We start from the raw sequence: 17,634 nt of genomic DNA on the forward strand, positions 1-17,634 counted from the left end.
ACACTACCCGTGGATGCATGCACAACCTCCTCATCACAATGGATCACATGTGACGTTCCATGTTTAGTTTTATGCAAATAGTGACAAAACATAGCAATGTATAGGTATAGGGATAGCAAAACACAGCCTTATTTGAATGATTGATGAATTGCAGGGTTCAGTGTCACATGCTCAGGGACCAGAGGGTGCTGTCAACGTCCAAGACTACCTCGTCCATGGTTCTGGAGGGAGTGGCCAAAACTCCCACAGCCCACAGGAGCCGTGAGTGAGTTTGTTTATGGACTATGTATGAACTTTATTATGGATGTGATTGTGGTATTGAAACTATGTTTGAAACAGTTATGGACTATGTATGGACTATGTTTGAAACAATTATGGTATTGCTTGTGGATGTGGTTTGTGAATTCTGTATTGAAACTGTTTGTTGTATATGTGATTATGAATTATGTGTATTTTGTTGTGAATTAAAAGGTGCAGAAAAATCTGTTTTGGGGGGGTACCATGAATTTTTGTCGGCCTGCACGGAGGCCGACGAAAATACATGCAGGCCGAGCCAGCTATTTTCGTGGGCCACCGGGGCCGACAAAAATAAAGTTCCCTATTTTCGTCGGCCACCGGGGCCGACGAAAATACCCAGCTGAGCACCTATTTTCGTCGGCCTTGGGGAAGCCGACGAAAATAAGTCATTTAAGTCGGTACCGACGAAAATTGTTGCACATTTGCCGACGAAAATAGCATGTTTTCGTCGGTTTACGCTTATTTTCGTGGGTTTTTAGCCCACGAAAATTTATGCGTTTTCTGTAGTGTCTACCGCCGAAGCCGAGTATATTGCCGCGGGACATTGTTGTGCGCAATTACTTTGGATGAGGCAAACCCTCAGGGACTATGACTACAAATTGAGCAAAGTCCCTCTCCTATGTGACAATGAGAGTGCAATCCGCATGGCGGATAATCCCGTTGAACACAGCCGCACTAAGCACATAGACATTCGGTATCACTTTTTCAGGGACCACCAACAAAGGGGGGATATCGAGATCGCATATGTTAGCACCAAAGAACAATTAGCCGATATCTTTACCAAACCATTAGATGAGAAAACCTTTAGCAAACTTAGGAATGAGCTAAATATACTTGATTCTCAGAACTTTGATTGAAACATTGCACACATAGCTCATTTATATACCTTTGATCATATCTCTTTTATGTCTACTACTAATGTGTTTTTAAGTGTATTTCTATACTAAGTCGTAGATTGAAAGGGAAATGGAGTCTTCGGCGAAGACAAGGCTTCCACTCCACTCTATCGGTATCATTTACCCTTCGCCATCACTCCACATCACTCTCCAAATTTGGTATAAGCTTCACTCATATGTCATTTACCAATGGGGGAGAAAGTAAAAGGGCTCACAAAGTCTCCATTTTTGGCGATTAATGCCAAAGGGGGAGAAATATTAAGCCCAAAGCAAAAGGACCGCACCACCACCTTTCGAAAATTTCTAAGTGATATATTTCAAATTGGTATGTTGATTTTCAATTGGTATATTTAAAGTTTCAAAACTAGTGACCAAGTATAAGTTTTAATTGGTATCTATTAAAACCCTCTTGAAAACTAAGAGGAGAATTTTATTCATGGGGAGTTTTGTTTAAGTCAAAGCAAAAGCATTTAAAACAGGGGGAGAAAATTTCAAACCTTGAAAATGCTTCTCGAAATCTTATTCATATACCTTTGACTATTTGCAAAAAGACTTTGAAAATATTTTCCAAAAGGATTTTCAAAAACAAAACATGTGGTGCAAGCGTGGTCCAAAATGTTAAATAAAAGAAAGCAAACCATGCATATCTAGTAAAAGTATAAATTGGTTTGATTCCAAGTAACCTATGCACTTACCTTATGCAAACTTGTTCAATTCTGCACTTATATATTTGCTTTGGTTTGTGTTGGTATCAATCACCAAAAACGGGGAGATTGAAAGGGAAATAGGGTTTAACCTTTTCCTACAAATAATTTTGGTGGTTGAATGCCCAACACAAATAATTGGACTAACTAGTTTGCTCTAGATTATATTCCACAGGTGCATAAAGGTTCAACACAAACCATTAAAAAGATTAAAGAAAGGGTTCAAAAAGAAAGGAGCAAAGAAACCCAAGTGTGTCCTGGTCTGGCGCACCAGACTGTTCGGTGCACCAGGACCGTACAAGTCCAAACTCTTCACCATCGGGTTTCTCCAGGGCCACTCCGCTATAATTCACTGGACTGTCCGGTGTGACAGCGAGCAACGGCTCTTCGGCGCAACGGTCGACTGCACAGTGCCCCTGACAGCACTACAGTTCGCGGTAGAAATCAGAACAGAGGTCATAGGCGTACCGGACAGTGAACAGTGCATGTCCGGTGCCTTTAGAAGTCAGTGCTCCAACAGTCGACTGCGTTAGAACCCTAACGGTTGGGTGACGTGGCTGGCGCAACGGACTGTCCGGTGCGCCCATCGACAGCAGCCACCCACAACGGTTGTTTTGGTGGTTGAGGGCTATAAATACCCCCAACCACCTCCACTCCAAATATCCAAGCATTCAACACTCTCCATTCAATACAAGAGCAAAGTGCAACACTCCAAGACACAAATCAAAGCCACCGATCCGGTCAAAGTCTCCAATTCAATTCTAGTGCTTTAGGACTTGTGAGAGGATCACTTGTGTTTCTTGTTGCTCTTGTTTGTTTGGCTTGGCTTTCTTTTCTTTCTCACTTCTTACTCTCAAGTGCTTTGTAAGCGAGGCAAGAGACACCAATTGTGTGGTGATCCTTGCGGGATCTAAGTGACCCGTGAGATTAAGGAAGAAGCCTCACTCGGTCTAGGTGACCGTTTGAGAGAGGGAAAGGGTTGAAAGAGACCCGGTCTTTGTGACCACCTCAACGGGGACTAGGTTCTTTAGAACCAAACCTCGGTAAAACAAATCACTGTGTCATCCGCTTTATTTCTTGGTTGATTTGTTTCCCCCCTCTCTCCCGGACTTGATATTCGCTCTAACGCTAACCCCGGCTTGTAGTGTGTGCTTAAAGTTATAATTTTCATATTTCGCCTATCCACCCCCCTCTAAGCGACTTTCACAAACAGTCTTGGGTCCTTTGATGTTAGAAACAAGCACCTTGGGTACCCAAACACAAGTCTTTGGGCTCTTGTGTTTGCCCCCAACATATTTGGCAACTACTTTGCCTGATTTGTTAGTAAGCACATATGATGCATCAAAAGTCTTAAATGAAATGTTGTGCTGATTTGATGTAGTAGGAGTTTTCTTTTTAGGCAATTTTACATGAGTTGATTGCCTAGAGCTAGAATCCTCATTTTTATACATAAAAGTATGATGGGAACCAGTGTGAGGTTTTCTAGCATGAATTTTCCTAATTTTGTACTCAGGATAGTTAACAGGATATAAAATATAGCCCTCACTATCCTGAACCATAGGAGTCTTTCCCTTAACAAAATTAGACAATCTTTTAGGGGCATTAAGCTTGACATTGCTCCCCTGTTGGAAACCTATGTCATCCTTAATGCCAGGGCGTCTTCCATTATAGAGCATGCTTCTAGCAAATTTAAACTTTTCATTTTCAAGTTCATGCTCATTAATTTTAGCAGTTAATTTAGCTATATGATCATTTTGTTGTTTAATTATAGCAAGGTGATCATCAATAGCTTAAACATTAATATCTCTACATCTAGTGCAAATAGTAACGTGATCAACAATAGATGTAGAACATTTGCAAGTATTTAATTCTTCTATCTTAGCATGTAATATAGCATTCTCATCTCTAAAGCTGGAAATAGAATCATTGCAAACATCCAATTATTTAATCTTAGAAACTAAACTAGCATTTTCATTTCTAAGACTAGAAATGGAATCATGACAAATGCTAAGCTCCTTAGTTAAGTTTTCACATTTTTCTATCTCCCGAGCATAAGCATTTTTTACTTTAACATGTTTTTTATTTTCTTTAATAAGGAAGTCCTCTTGGCTATCCAAGAGTTCATCCTTCTCATGAATGGCTTCTATTAATTAATTTAATTTCTTCTTTTGTTCCATGCTAAGGTCGGCAAAAAGAACAAGTAAATCATCTTCGTCTTCACTAGAGCTACCCTCATCACTAGATGTTGTATACTTAGGGGTGGCTCTAGAGTGTACCTTCTTTTTCTTGCTGTCCTTGGCCATGAAACACTTGTGGCCGACGTTGGGGAAGAGGAGGCCCTTGTTGACGGCGATGTTGGCGGCGTCCTCGTCGGTGGAGCTATCGTCGGAGTCCCATTCCCGACACATGTGGGCATCGCCGCCCTTCTTCTTGTAGTACCTCTTCTTCTCCTTCTTCTTCCCCTTCTTGTCGTCGTCCCTGTCACTTTCACTTGACATGGGACATTTAGCAATGAAATGACCGGGCTTACCACATTTGTAGCACACCCTTTTGGAGCGAGGTTTGTAGTCCTTCCCCTCCTATGCTTGAGGATTTGGTGGAAGCTCTTGATGATGAGCACCATTTCCTCGTTATCGAGCTTGGAGGCATCGATGGGAAGCCTACTTGATGTAGACTCCTCTTTCTTCTCTTCCGTCGCTTTGAATGCGACGGGTTGCACCTCGGGTGTGGAGGTGGCGCCTTGCTCCAAGTTGACGATGTGTTTGGAGTCTTTGATCATTAGCTCAAAGCTCATAAACATACCAATCACTTCCTCGGGAGACATTAGCTTGTATCTAGGATCCCCACGTATTAATTGAACTTGAGTAGGATTACAAAATACAAGGGATCTAAGAAATAATTGACAATTTCATGGTCGTCCCATTTGGTGCTCCCGAGGTTGCGCACTTGGTTCACCATGGTCTTTAGCCGGTTATACATTGCTTGCAGCTCTTCTCCTTTGTTGAGGACGAATCGACCAAGTTCGCCCTCGATTGCCTCGCGCTTGGTGATCTTGGTCACCTCATCTCCTTCATGCGCGGTCTTGAGAATGTCCCAAATTTCTTTGGCACTCTTCAACCCTTGCACCAATCCTTATCCCCCACTTGTGGTACCTGCGCTCCAAATTCAACTATATCCCAAATGCTTTCGTGGAGTGAGGTTAGGTGATGCCTCATTTTATCACTCCACATGCAATAATCTTCACCATCAAAATATGGTGGTTTGCCTAAGGGAATGAAAAGTAATGGAGCGCGCTTAGAAATATGGGGATAGCGAAGTGGCATCTTACTATACTTCTTGCGCTCATGGCTCTTAGAAGCGACGGACGAGTCGGAGCTTGACGACGTGGAGGGTTACGAAGAATCGGTCTCGTAGTAGACCACCTTCTTCATCTTCTTCTTCTTGTCACCCTTCCGATGCGTCTTGTTGGAGGAAGATGATTCCTCCTTATGCTTGTAGCCGGACTCCCTTGAAAGGGTTCTCCCCGAGCTTGCGGGCTTGTCGCCGGTCACGATCTCCCTCTTGGCGTGATCTCCCGACATCACTTCGAGTTGTTAGACTCTAATGAAGCACCGGGGTTTGATACCAATTGAAAGTCACCTAGAGGGGGAGGGGGTGAATAGGCGTAATCTGAAATTTACAACTTTAAACACACACTACAAGCCGGGGTTAGCGTTAGAACTTAAATCAAGTCCGGGAGAGAGGGGAAAACAAATCAAATGGAAATAAGCGAATGAACACGGTGATTTGTTTTACTGAGGTTCAATTCCAATGAACCTAGTCCCAGTTGAGGTGGTCACAAAGACCAGGTCTCTTTCAACCCTTTCCCTCTCTCAAACGGTCACTTAGACCGAGTGAGCTTTCTCCTTAATCAAACGGGTCACTTATACCCCGCAAGGACCACCACACACTTAGGTGTCTCTTGCTTTGATTACAAGTCACTTTGAAACAAGAATGAGGAAGGAAGAAAGTGATCCAAGCAACAAGAGCGCAACTGAACACGAACACACACACTCTCTCAAGTCACTAGGTGGTTGGAATGAATTTGGGACTTGGAGAGGCTTTGATCTTTTGAATTGTGTCTAGGATCGAATGCACTAGCTCTTGTATTGAATGTGAACTTCAGAAAACTTGGATGCCTTGAGTTGTGGTGGTTGGGGGGTATTTGTAGCCCTCAACCACCAAGTGGTCGTTGGGGAAGGCTGCTGGAATGGGTGCACCGGACAGTCCGGTGCGCCACCGGATAGGTCTTGTTCACTGTCCGGTGCGCCGCCACGTCACCCAACCGTTAGGGTTCGGGAGCAGTCGATCGTTGGCGCGAATTAGCTATTGCTCCGCTGGCACACCGGACAGTCCGGTGAATTATAGCGGAGTACGCCTGCTGAAACCTGAGAGTGGCTTGTTCAACCCTGTATGGGCCTGGTGCACCGAACACTGTCCGGTGGCATACCGGACAGTCCGGTGCGCCAGTCCACAGCACACTCAAGTCTCTTTTGCTCCTTTGAATTGGATCCCTAACTTGAATATTTATCGGTTTGTGTTGAACCTTTTTGCACCTGTAGAACATGTATTCTAGAGCAAACTAGTTAATCCATATATTTGTGTTGGACATTCAACCACCAAAATTAATTGTGGTAAAAGGTTAACCCTATTTCCCTTTCATCTTTAACATCTATGACAACATTGTATCGCCGTACAATTTTTCTTTATATGCTACTGTCGGAGAGGAATTTCTTCGGCCGGGTGGCGGAACGCACCCGCCCTAAATCCTAAGATGAGGAGGTGTCTAAGCGTTTTGCCTGCTAGATGGATTCGGGATGAACACAGGAAAACACAAGGGTTTAGAGTGGTTCAGGCCGCCGGAGCGTAATACCCTACTCCACTGTCGGTGTATTGTATGACCACAGTGGAATGGACAGGGCTCATTAAATGCGGAGGCGGCACATCGCCTGCTAGTGGAATGGACAGGGCTCATTAAATGTCGAGGCGGCACATCGCCTGCCAGTGGAATGGATAGGCGGTGCGCCTTGTCTGCAATAAATGCAGAGACCGCGCAGCCCAGAGGCCTTACGTCAGGCTATGCCCGTTGGCTTACGTCACGCGTACCATGCCCCGTGGCAGCATCGGGGCTCCGCCTGAGCGGGGAGCAGAAGTGTATGCGGTATGGTTCGGACACGTGTCGGCTCTGGACCCCCGCCTGGCCTTGATTAAGGCCTGGGTATTCTTTGTCCCAGAATCCTGAGACCCTGCTGTGAGTGGCCCGGACCCCACACAGAGGGGTCCGGAACCCATCCTAGGGGTCCGGTTTGCGCCCGTGGAGGTCCCGGACCTTACCTGGAGGTCCGGTTTGTACATACAGGGGTCCAGCACTTCCCCATGGGGGTCCGGACTTACTGTCGATACCTTGGAGTATATCATCTTCCCTGGCCACGTGGCGACCCCGGAGCCGTCCACGTGGTGAGGTCGGGTGCTGTTTACCACGCGACTGGAGATAGTTGTGTGGGTACCGCGTCTTCATACTGTAGCAAGGGGTACCCCTGTTTCAGGGTACTGACAGTTGCCCTCGGGCCCATCTCAGGGGAGGATACGAGCCTGCAGGTGGGGCCAAAGCTTGATTGACGATTGGCGCGCCGCTTCCGTGCGTTTGCTGACGTAATCACCGCCAATCCGCCTTCGGACACGCCAACTGTCATGTCTGTCCCTGCAGCTGACTGACCCACGGCCCCCACGCCTGATGGTTTTGCCGGGCCACGTGCGAGGCGCCTCGATACCGCTGCATTGGTTTAAAAAATCACCTTCTCTGTCTTCTGCTGCGGCCCCGAGGAAGCGCGCTACCGACGTGTGCGGCGGTTCACCTTTTTTGTACCCGGGAACCGACACCCAAGGAGTATGACTCGGGGGCTCGGACCCCCGCGTCAGAGACTGGGATGTTGTTTCTTGCGGGGGAGATGAAGAGGTGCGCTACTGCGGGCGGTGGTTCGCTTTTTGGGCGCGCACGATGGTTCGATTTTTCCGCACCAGGAGTTCAGCGCACAATCCGTATGACTTGTGGACCCGGGCCCCCGTGTCATAGAATGGGTCGCCTGAGCGTCAGGTGTGCGCCAGTCGGGATTCCCTGTAGCGCCTCAGGGCGTGAGTGGGAGAGTCTGCCTTGAAGAGGGATTGACCCCGCGAGCAGCAGTTACGCTTTCGTATTCTCTCCCAATTGCTGCGCCCTTTCGCCTTCGAGCTCTCTGTGCCCTTTTGCATTCACGCTCTTCTGCTTTCCTCTGCCGTAGTCGCCATGGCCTCGCTAGTTCATCCTGATCGTTTCCAGTCTGAGGGGGCGCTCAACCTGGTGCGCAACCTGCTTGGATGGAGCGCGTCGACGTTCGCTCGAAGGATCCACGCCGGCGCCACTCCCCTCGACGATCTCGCCGCCGGGGAGTTCGTGCTCTTCATCTCCTACCTCTCATGCGGGTTGGTGCTGTCGATCTCGCCTGTCTTCCTGCTGCTGTTGGAGGAGCTCGGCCTCCAGCTTCAGCACCTCACGCCCCACTCCATCCTCCAGGCGGCCATCTTTGCCCACCTCTGTGAGATGTTCGTGGGGGTGGCCCCCAGCACCTCCCTCTTCCGCCATTTCTTCGTGCTGGTGAAGTCTGGGAAGGCTAAGGACCATCTCAGTGCCTACTACTTCCAGACAAGGTCGGATTCAGCCATGGCCTACATCCCCACCCTTGGCGGCGCAAGGTGGGAGAACTGGCGCGGCGACTAGGTGATCGCCAGCGCAGAGGCCAACGACCGCCTCGTCCTGCCGAGCGACGGGCCATCACTCGACCGGAAGCAATGGAGGGCCAAGCCATCCCTGGCGCCAGAGTTCCAGCTCGTACTGGACAGGATCAAGAGCTTGGCGGCGGGCGGCTTGACATCGATGCACGTGGTAGGAGACTTCCTGAAGCGCCGGATCGCGCCGCTGCAGTAGAGGGTGCGCCTATGTTGCTGGTTCACCGGCTCAAACGACATCGGCCGGGTCCAGCGCGGGCCAGGGACCGACCTGTCCTAGGACGAGCTAGAAGTCCTGGTGAAGGGGATTACCGGTGAGTCCTTCATTCCTGAGTCCCTGATCCTCCCCCAGGGCATCCATGTGCTCTGCGATGATCTAGGGCTGAGGACGGCGATCTTGGCCATGCTGCCGACCCTCGACGAGAGCGGCGTGGCGGTTCGTCAGACCGGCGGCCGGAACCCCCACCGCGGGATCTAGATCTCCGATGCGCCGGCTGGAGGCCCCCAGTCTGCCAGCGTGGCTCCCAACGCCCCCGCCGTGGCTCCCAGCACCCCCGCCGCGCCCCCCCCCCCCCCCTTAGACAAGGGCAAGGGGGCTGCATGCAGTTCCTCCGGCCCAGGTGGCACCGGGGGGTCGGAGGAAGAGAGGCGGCGCCGACTGCACCGCGCCAACAGGTCATTCATCTCGGACCCCCTAGAAGCGTCAGAGGACTGCTGGTGGGGCCTAGGAGGCTGGCTCACAAGTCTAGGGCGCGCAGAGGCGCGTCAGTCCTCCGCCACCACCACCATCGAGTCCGCCGCCACCACAACCACCACCACCGTCAGGTCGGCCGCCGCCACCACCACCCGGGGCGATCTCCCCCAGGGGCACCAGCAGCAGCAACAACAACAGCAGCAGCAGCAAAAGAAGTGGTCGCCCTGCTTCCAGGGTCACTGAAAGGTCCAGAGCCCCAAGTGAGTGTAGCCCCTTTCATTTTTTTCATTAGTCTATCTATTATGTCGATGGGTCTTAATCCATCCTTTGCCCACCAGGGCTTCCTCCCCCTCTGCTCCCAAGGTCGCGCCTCCTCCGCCCCCGGCTGCTGCCGCCGAGACAGCGCCACCGGGCTCCCATGCTCCAGCTGGGGGTCCGGCAGCAGCAGCGCCAACGTCAAGCGGCGTCACAGCGGTGGAGGGGGTCCCAACTGCTCCGACGGCTACCATAGCCTCAACGACGGCGATGCCGTCGAGTACACCGTCAGCAGCGGCAGAGGAGGCCCCAACTGTGCCTGCTCCCGCCATCAAGGTCGACGCAGGGGGTGCGTCCAGCTCCATCCCGCCGCCCACTCCAGAAGAGACGGAGGTGGTTTTTGGGCGGCGGCTCCGGTCCGGCGCTGAGCCAGAAGCGGCACCGGTTCCCCTCCCCCGGGTGCTGTCTCGTGCCCATCAGGCTCTTCATGAGACTGAGGCGGCGATCCTGCGGGAGTGGGAGGCGCTTGAGGCTGAACACCAGCGCCTTAGCGACTGGCGTACCCAGTTGGAGGAGCGCACCAAGGCAGCGTCCCGCCAGTTCGCCTCCGAGCGGTCCGAGCTTGAGCGGGACAACAAGGACTACAAAAAGGACCTCCAGAAGGTGTACGACTGGGAGCTGGAGGTGGGCTAGAAGGAGAAGAGGCTGGCCAAGAAGGAGGAGGCCTTGAACCAGAGGGAGGAGGTCGTCACAGAGCTCCAAGCCAAGCTGAGTGCCTTCAACGAAATCCTGGAGGAGCAGCGGGTCCAGCAGACCGCGGCTGTGGAGAGTCTGCAAAAGCTGCAGCGAGAACTCGAGGGCAAGGCCTGCGACGCCGCCCTCGCCGAGGAGAAGCTTAAAGTGAAAGGAGAGTCCTTGGACAGGCGGGAGGCGGACCTCGTCAGGCGGGAGAAGGACCTTGCCTTCAAGGAGGAAATGCTTGAAAGGCAGGAGAAGTTGTTGGCCGAGCATGAGCTCGAGGCGGAAGAGAAGGAGCGGACGCTGGAGGAGCGGGTCCGCCAGTTCCAGGCGGCGCAGGCAGCACTGGGCCCCAGGCGGTGGAGGCGATGAAGAAAACACTTGAAGGTCTCCAGGCGAAGCATCACGCCGGGGTCCAACGCATCGCCGCATGGGCCGGCGAGGCGAGCACGACACTGGTGCCGCTAGGGGTGAGTCCCATCCCGGTGTCGGAGCTACCGACGTCCATCTCCGACGTGCTCCCAGTGCTGGACTCCGCCGCCGACCGCCTCCGACGCCTGGACTAGATCCTTGGTGCCCGCCTGGAGGCCGAAGGTGGCAGGCTCTGCGGCTCTGCCGGGTGGTAATCAAGTACATCCTGATGTGCTTCTGGAGCCACGACCCGGCCATCTCCTTGGAGTCGGTGATTGCTGGTCCGGTGGCCGATACTGAAGACGCCGCCCGGGAGGCCGTACAAGATGTCGTGGAACTGGTGGCCGAACATTTCCAGCGGGATCCTACTGATGATGAGTAGCTAGATCTACAGAGAGAAGGCAAGGGTCCCGCTGGGAAGCGGCTTTGTAATATTTTTTGGTCTTTGTAAGATACTTTTGAGTACTATTTATCGAGCAGTATTATCACTTATCTGTATGCTATTTGTCCTTGTTGTGTGTGGCGTTACCAACTCCTCCCTGGTACTTGGCCCCCCTGGGATGTAGGCTCGACGTGTCGAGGCTGGATACCAGTATACCTTAAGAAAAAGTTGGCAATGACCCCCAGGAGGTAGCCTCGACTAGGACCTGGACCTGTACACAGCTTCGGCTAGGAAGTGTTAGTAGCACACCCATAGGACCCATCGTTTGGTATCAGCCATCCTTTGAATCACGCAACATGACCTGCAGGATTGAGTCTGGGAAGCCAAGCCTCATGTCCAGACCTACAAGATCATAGCTCCAAATACTAGGGCACCCATTGCAGAGTGGTGGAGGTGCAGGCTTAGGGTACGGGACCAGGCTAAGCAGCTACACAGCTCCGGACCACCCCAGGAAACAAGCGCCCATTCTCTAGAACTGGACCCGCAGGTTGGTGGACCCCCTGTATCAGGATAGGGGTCCCAAACTGCAAGCCTGGCTTACTCAATTCGGATGTCATCATACCAGTAAGGGTGGGAACTATATGGGTGGGTTAGATAAAAAATAATATCTAGAAACTGCAGCAGAATAAAACCATCACAGAAGCACATCTGGGGGGGTAAATCTTTTCTTTATAACTTGACATGCATTGGTGCAGACCAACAGGCCAGGCTTATGAGGGCGGACCTCACCGGACTAACGTACACATATGCACAACCTAGTTATGAAAAGAAGAAAACTTTAACCCCTCAGACTTGCTCCTATGGATAGAACTTACAGAGATGCTCTATGTTCCAGGGGTTGGGAAGAGGCACTCCTTCAGTTGTGGCAAGGCGGACAAACCCGGGTCGGCATACTTCTGTCACCTTGAAGGGTCCTTCCCAACTGGGGGAGATTTTGTGGAGCCCTTCTCGGTTCAGTACTCGCCTTAGGACTAGGTCCCCGACCCCGAGCTCCCTACTATGCACGAACCGTTGGTGGTAGCGCCTGAGCGCCTGGTTGTATCGTGCATTTCGGATCGCCGCTTGCCATCTGCGCTCGTCGATGAAGTCCACATCTTCACGCCGCAGTTGTTCCTGCATAGACTCATCAAATGACTGGACCCGTGGGGAGCCCATAAGGATTTCCGGGGGAAGGCAGGCTTCAGCCCCGTAGACCAGGAAGAATGGGGTATCCCCGGTGGCTCGGCTGGGTGTGGTCCGGTTCCCCCATAGCACGAACGGAAGCTCATTGACCCAATTTGCACCATGCTTTTTCAAGCAGTCATAGGTGCGTGTCTTGAGTCCCCTAAGGATCTCTACATTTGCCCTCTCAACTTGGTCGTTGCTCCTAGGATGAGCCATAGACGCAAAGCAGAGTTGGGTGCCGATGCCCTTGCAATACTCCTGGAAGAGTCGACTTGTAAACTGGGTCCCATTGTCTGTAATGATACGGCTTGGGACCCCGAATCTACAGACGATCGACTTGAGGAAGGTAATAGCAGCACCCTGGGTGATGCTAACCACAGGGGTGGCCTCAGGCCACTTCGTGAACTTGTCGATGGTGACGAAGAGGAATCAGTACCCGCCGACAGCCCTGGGGAATGGTCCCAGGATATCCACCCCTCATACGGTGAATGGCCAGGAGGGTGGAATCATCTGCAGAGCCTGAGCTGGTGTGTGTATCTGCTTTGCATGGAACTGACACGCCTTGCAGGACTTTACCATCTCAGCTGCATCCTGGAGAGCTATTGGCCAGTAAAAGCCATGCCGGAAGGCCTTACCAACCAGTGTGCGGGATGCTGAATGACTTCCGCACTCTCCTCCATGGATCTCCGCGAGTAACTCACGGCCCTCCTCCTGGGTGATGCACCGCATGAGAATGCCATTGGCGCCATGGCGGTAAAGATCCCCCTCTACCTCCGTGTAGCGTTTAGCCAACCGCACTATGCACTCTACGTACACATGATCTTCAGGAAGGATATTTTCCTTCAGGTAGTCCCGGATCTCGGAGATCCATGCATCGAGACCACTCTGAGATACTGGCTGTGGTGCTAAGGGGCTAGCAGGACCCCCTTGTAGCACACTTAGTCTTTGGTGTGTTCTGTAGATGTTACGCCACCGGGACCGCCAGCTTCGAGGTGCTAGTCTCGCCTCCTTCGTCCAGTTCGGCAGGCTGGGCGGTGGGTCTCAGCAGCCGCCTTTCGAAGACGCCCTCGGGCACGGGTGCCCAAGTTGATGCCCTCACGGAGAGTTCATCTGCCGCCGAGTTGTCAGCACGAGGAACATGTTGCAGTTCCAGGGCCGTGAAGTCTTTTTCCAGCTTCCTTACGTGGAGGAGGTAAGCTGCAAGCCTGGGCTCGTTGCAGCTACATTCCCCGCGGACTTGCTTGATGATCAGCTGGGAGTCCCCCTTCACGAGGAGCTGGCGGATCCCTAGGGATAGGGTGGCCGACAAGCCGAAGATCAATGCTTCGTACTCTGCCATATTGTTGGTGGCCTTGAACTCAAGGTGCACCATGTACTTCACTTGATCTCCGCTTGGGTCGATGAGGAACACTCCAGCCCCACCAACTTATTGATGGGCGGATCCGTCGAAGAATAGCGTCCAGTGGGGCTCAGTGAAGACCGGACCCTTGGGCTCCACCGGTGTGGGGTCCGAATCAGGATCCGGACCCCCAGGAGCACTCGGGGGAGATGTCCACTCCACGATGAAGTCAGCAAGGACCTGGCTCTTAACAGCATGGCGAGGCTGGAAGTCCAGCTGGAACGCAGCGAGCTCCGCGGCCCACTTGGCGATGTTGCCTGTGGCATTAGAGTTGTGGAGGATGACCCTTAACGGAAAGGAGGTCACCACCACGACCCTTTGTGCCTGGAAATAGTGGCGCAGCTTCCTGGATGCAACAAGCACAGCATAGAGAAGTTTGTGCGTCTCAAGGTACATGGTCTTTGCTTCATGGAGGACCTCGCTGACGTAGTAGACTGGCTTCTGAACGGTCCGGACCCCTGCCGAGCCCTCAGGTTCCTGGCCTTCTAGCGCCACCTGGTCTTCTTGTGCCGTCCTTTCGACGACCAGCACCATACTCACTGCTTCTACAGCCACCATGATGTATAAATACAACATCTCCCCAGGTTCTAGAGCTACCAGTATTGGTAGGGACACTAGGTGCTGCTTCAACTCTTGAAATGCTTGTTCAGCCTCTTTGGTCCAAGAGAATGGACCAGACTTCCGAAATAGCTTGAAGAAGGGTAGCGCCCTCTCAGCCAGCCTTGAAATGAAGCGGCTAAGGGCGGCTAATGACCCTGTAAGCTTCTGGACATCCTTGATACGGGCAGGAGGCCTCATCGCCTCAATCGCTTTGATCTTCTCCGGGTTTGCTTCAATGCCCCGGTGCGAAACCAGGAACCCCATCAACTTCCCTGCGGAGACACCAAAGACGCACTTGTCCGGGTTCAACTTCGTGCGTGTTGCCCGCAGCTTGTCGAAGACCAGGGTTAAGTCTTCCACTAGGGTCGACCCTTTCTTAGTCTTGACCACGATGTCATCGACGTATACCTCTACTCTATCCCTGATCAGGTCCCCGAAAGTCTTACTCATTGCTCGCACAAATGTCAACAAGGCGTTTTTCAGACCGTAAGGCATTACGACATATTAGTAAAGCCCATCCACTGTTACAAAAGCGGTATGCTTCCTATCTTCCCTAGACATCTGGATTTGATGGAAACCAGAGTAAGCATCTAAGAAGGACAAGAGGTCGCACCCGGAGGTAAAATCCAAGATTTGATCTATACGTGGAAGTGGATACGGGTCCTTGGGACAAGCCTTATTAAGGCTGGTGTAGTCGATGCACATTCGAAGCTTCGCATTTGCCTTGGGGACAATGACTGGGTTGGCCAGCCACACTGGGTGATGAACCTCTTCGATGAAGCCGGCGTCTAGCAGCTTCCGGACCTCCTTTCAGATGAAGTCCTGCCGCTCAACGGACTGTCTCCGAGGCTTCTGACTCACTAGTCTGGCGTCAGGGTTGATCTTCAGATGGTGCTTATCGGAGAGGAAACCTCCAGCCGGGTGGCGGAATGCACCCGCCCTAAATCCTGAGATGAGGAGGGGCCTAAGTGTTTTGCCTGTTTGCTCAGCAATGAACGAACACAAGAACACACAAGGGTTTAGAGTGGTTCGGGCCGCCGGAGCGTAATACCCTACTCCACTGTGTGATGTATTGAGCTTGAGAACTTGTATGAACTTGTGAGCCTGAGCTGGGTCTAAGTGTGTCTAAGTGAGCTTGTCACGTTGTGTGTCTCCCCTTTTATAGCTGAAGGGGGCACGTACAAGGGTGCTGAGCCCCAACATGCGGGCTTAGGGACATAACGGATGTAATACTTGGAGCAACTAATGCCAGTCGCCAGTGCGATCTCCTTGCGCCCTGTTATCCGCAGCCTGCATAGTATCGGCGTGCAGCGGAAGCTTCACTAGCAACGTACGAGTGATGATGAGCATAGTGTATGCCGCAGCACGGGCGTACTGCCTGCCACCAGAGCGGACGGGCACGCTGCCTACAGGATGGCCTGGCCGCCGCCCATCAGTAGAGTGGACAAGGCACATTAAATGCTGAGACGGCACATCGCTTGTCAGTGGAGTAGACAGGGCGTATTTAATGCTATGGCGGCACATCACAGCTTGACAGGCGGCGCGTCTCCTCCGCAATAAATGCAGAGGCCGCGCGGCCTAGAGGCCTTACGTCTAGCTCCGCCCGCTGGCTTACGTCACAGACAGTAGGCCATGTGGCAGCATCGGGTCTCCGTCTGAGCGGGGAGTGGGAGCGCTCGCGGTATGGTCCGGACACGTGTCAGCATCGGACCCCCGCCTGGCCTTGATTAAGGCCTGGGTATTCTTAGCCTTGGAATCTCGGGACCCCATTGTGAGTAGCTCGGACCCCTTCTGAGGGGTCCGGGACCCGTCCCAGGTGTTTGGTTTGTACCTGTGGAGGTCTCGAACCTCGCCCGGAGGTCCGAGGTATGCATCCAGGGGTCCCGACACCTTTCCGTGGGGGTCAGAACCCATTGTCGCCACCTTGGAGTGTATCGTCTCCTCTGGCCATGTGGCGGCCCCAGAGCCGCCCATGTGGAGGGGTCAGGAGCTGTTCACCGTGTGACTAGAGATAGCCACGCGGGCACCGCGTCTTCATACTGTAGTAAGGGCTACCCCCGATTCAGGGTACCGACAATGCTCGATCACCTCCCTGGGGATCCCAGGCATCTGCGACGGCTCCCATGCGAACACATCGGCATTTGCCTGGAGGAAGGCGATGAGCGCGAGTTCCTATTTTTCCTCCAGATCACCCGCAATGCGAGTGGTCTGGGGGGAATCCGCGTAGAGCCGGATGGCCTTGACGGGGATGTCGTCCGCTCCGGATGGCCGTACCTTCGGCACCTTCGTAGGTGCCTTGGTACCGAAGGTTGAGGGGTTCCTCCCTCCATCATCCGGGCGAGCAGTTTCCGCCGCCAGGGCATGCAGCTTCTCCACAACCGCAAGCGCAGCGGCGCGGTCGCCCCGCACGGTGAGGACCCCGGCTGGAGACGACATCTTGAGGACCAAATACCCGTAATGGGCAATGGCCATGAACCGGTACAGGGCCGGCCTGCCAATGATGGCATTGAATGGGAGGTTAACCTCCACAACATCAAACTGGATGTAATTCATGCAGAAGTTTTCCTCTGTCCCGAATGTAACCGGGAGCATGATGCTCCCAAGGGGATACACCAGTTGCATGCCCACTCCGGAGAATGGAAAAGAGGGTCCCAGTTGGGACCCTGGGATCTGCAGCTGCCTGAACGTAGCATGGCTGATGACGTTGAGCCCATCCCCACCGTCGATCAGGACGTGATGCAGCTTGATGTTGGCGATGACAGGGGCGGTGATGAGCGGCAGTATGCCGGCCCCTGCCATGTTCTCGGGGCAGTCGGATGCCCCGAAGGAGATAGTTGTGCTCCGCCAGCGCTGGTGTGGGGCCACCTTCGGGACCCCTGGGGTCACCGACAGGACCTCGCGGCGCAAGGACTTCACGTTCTTGCGGGAGGTGAGCTCCCAGCTTCCATCATACATTACGTACATCTTCTTGCAGCGGTCGATATCATCACCAGAGTCGGAGTCTCCAGTGAGGATTTCCTTGAGGACCTGCTCGAGGGACAGATACCTGAGGTCCCGTTCTCCCGCGACCACATCACCGTCGTCGACCCTCTCCTTGCCAGGCCGACGATGAGGTGGGTAGCCATCCTTGGAAGTCTGCTCGCGTCGCTCGCTGACGGGCTTCGCGAGCTTGATGATCTCGCGGCACTCCGCGACACTGTGGCGACTGTTGGGGTGCACAGGGCATGAGCCGC

The sequence above is a fragment of the Zea mays genome, chromosome 10 (assembly GCF_902167145.1).
Source record: "Zea mays cultivar B73 chromosome 10, Zm-B73-REFERENCE-NAM-5.0, whole genome shotgun sequence".
NCBI classification, from domain to species: Eukaryota; Viridiplantae; Streptophyta; class Magnoliopsida; order Poales; family Poaceae; genus Zea; species Zea mays.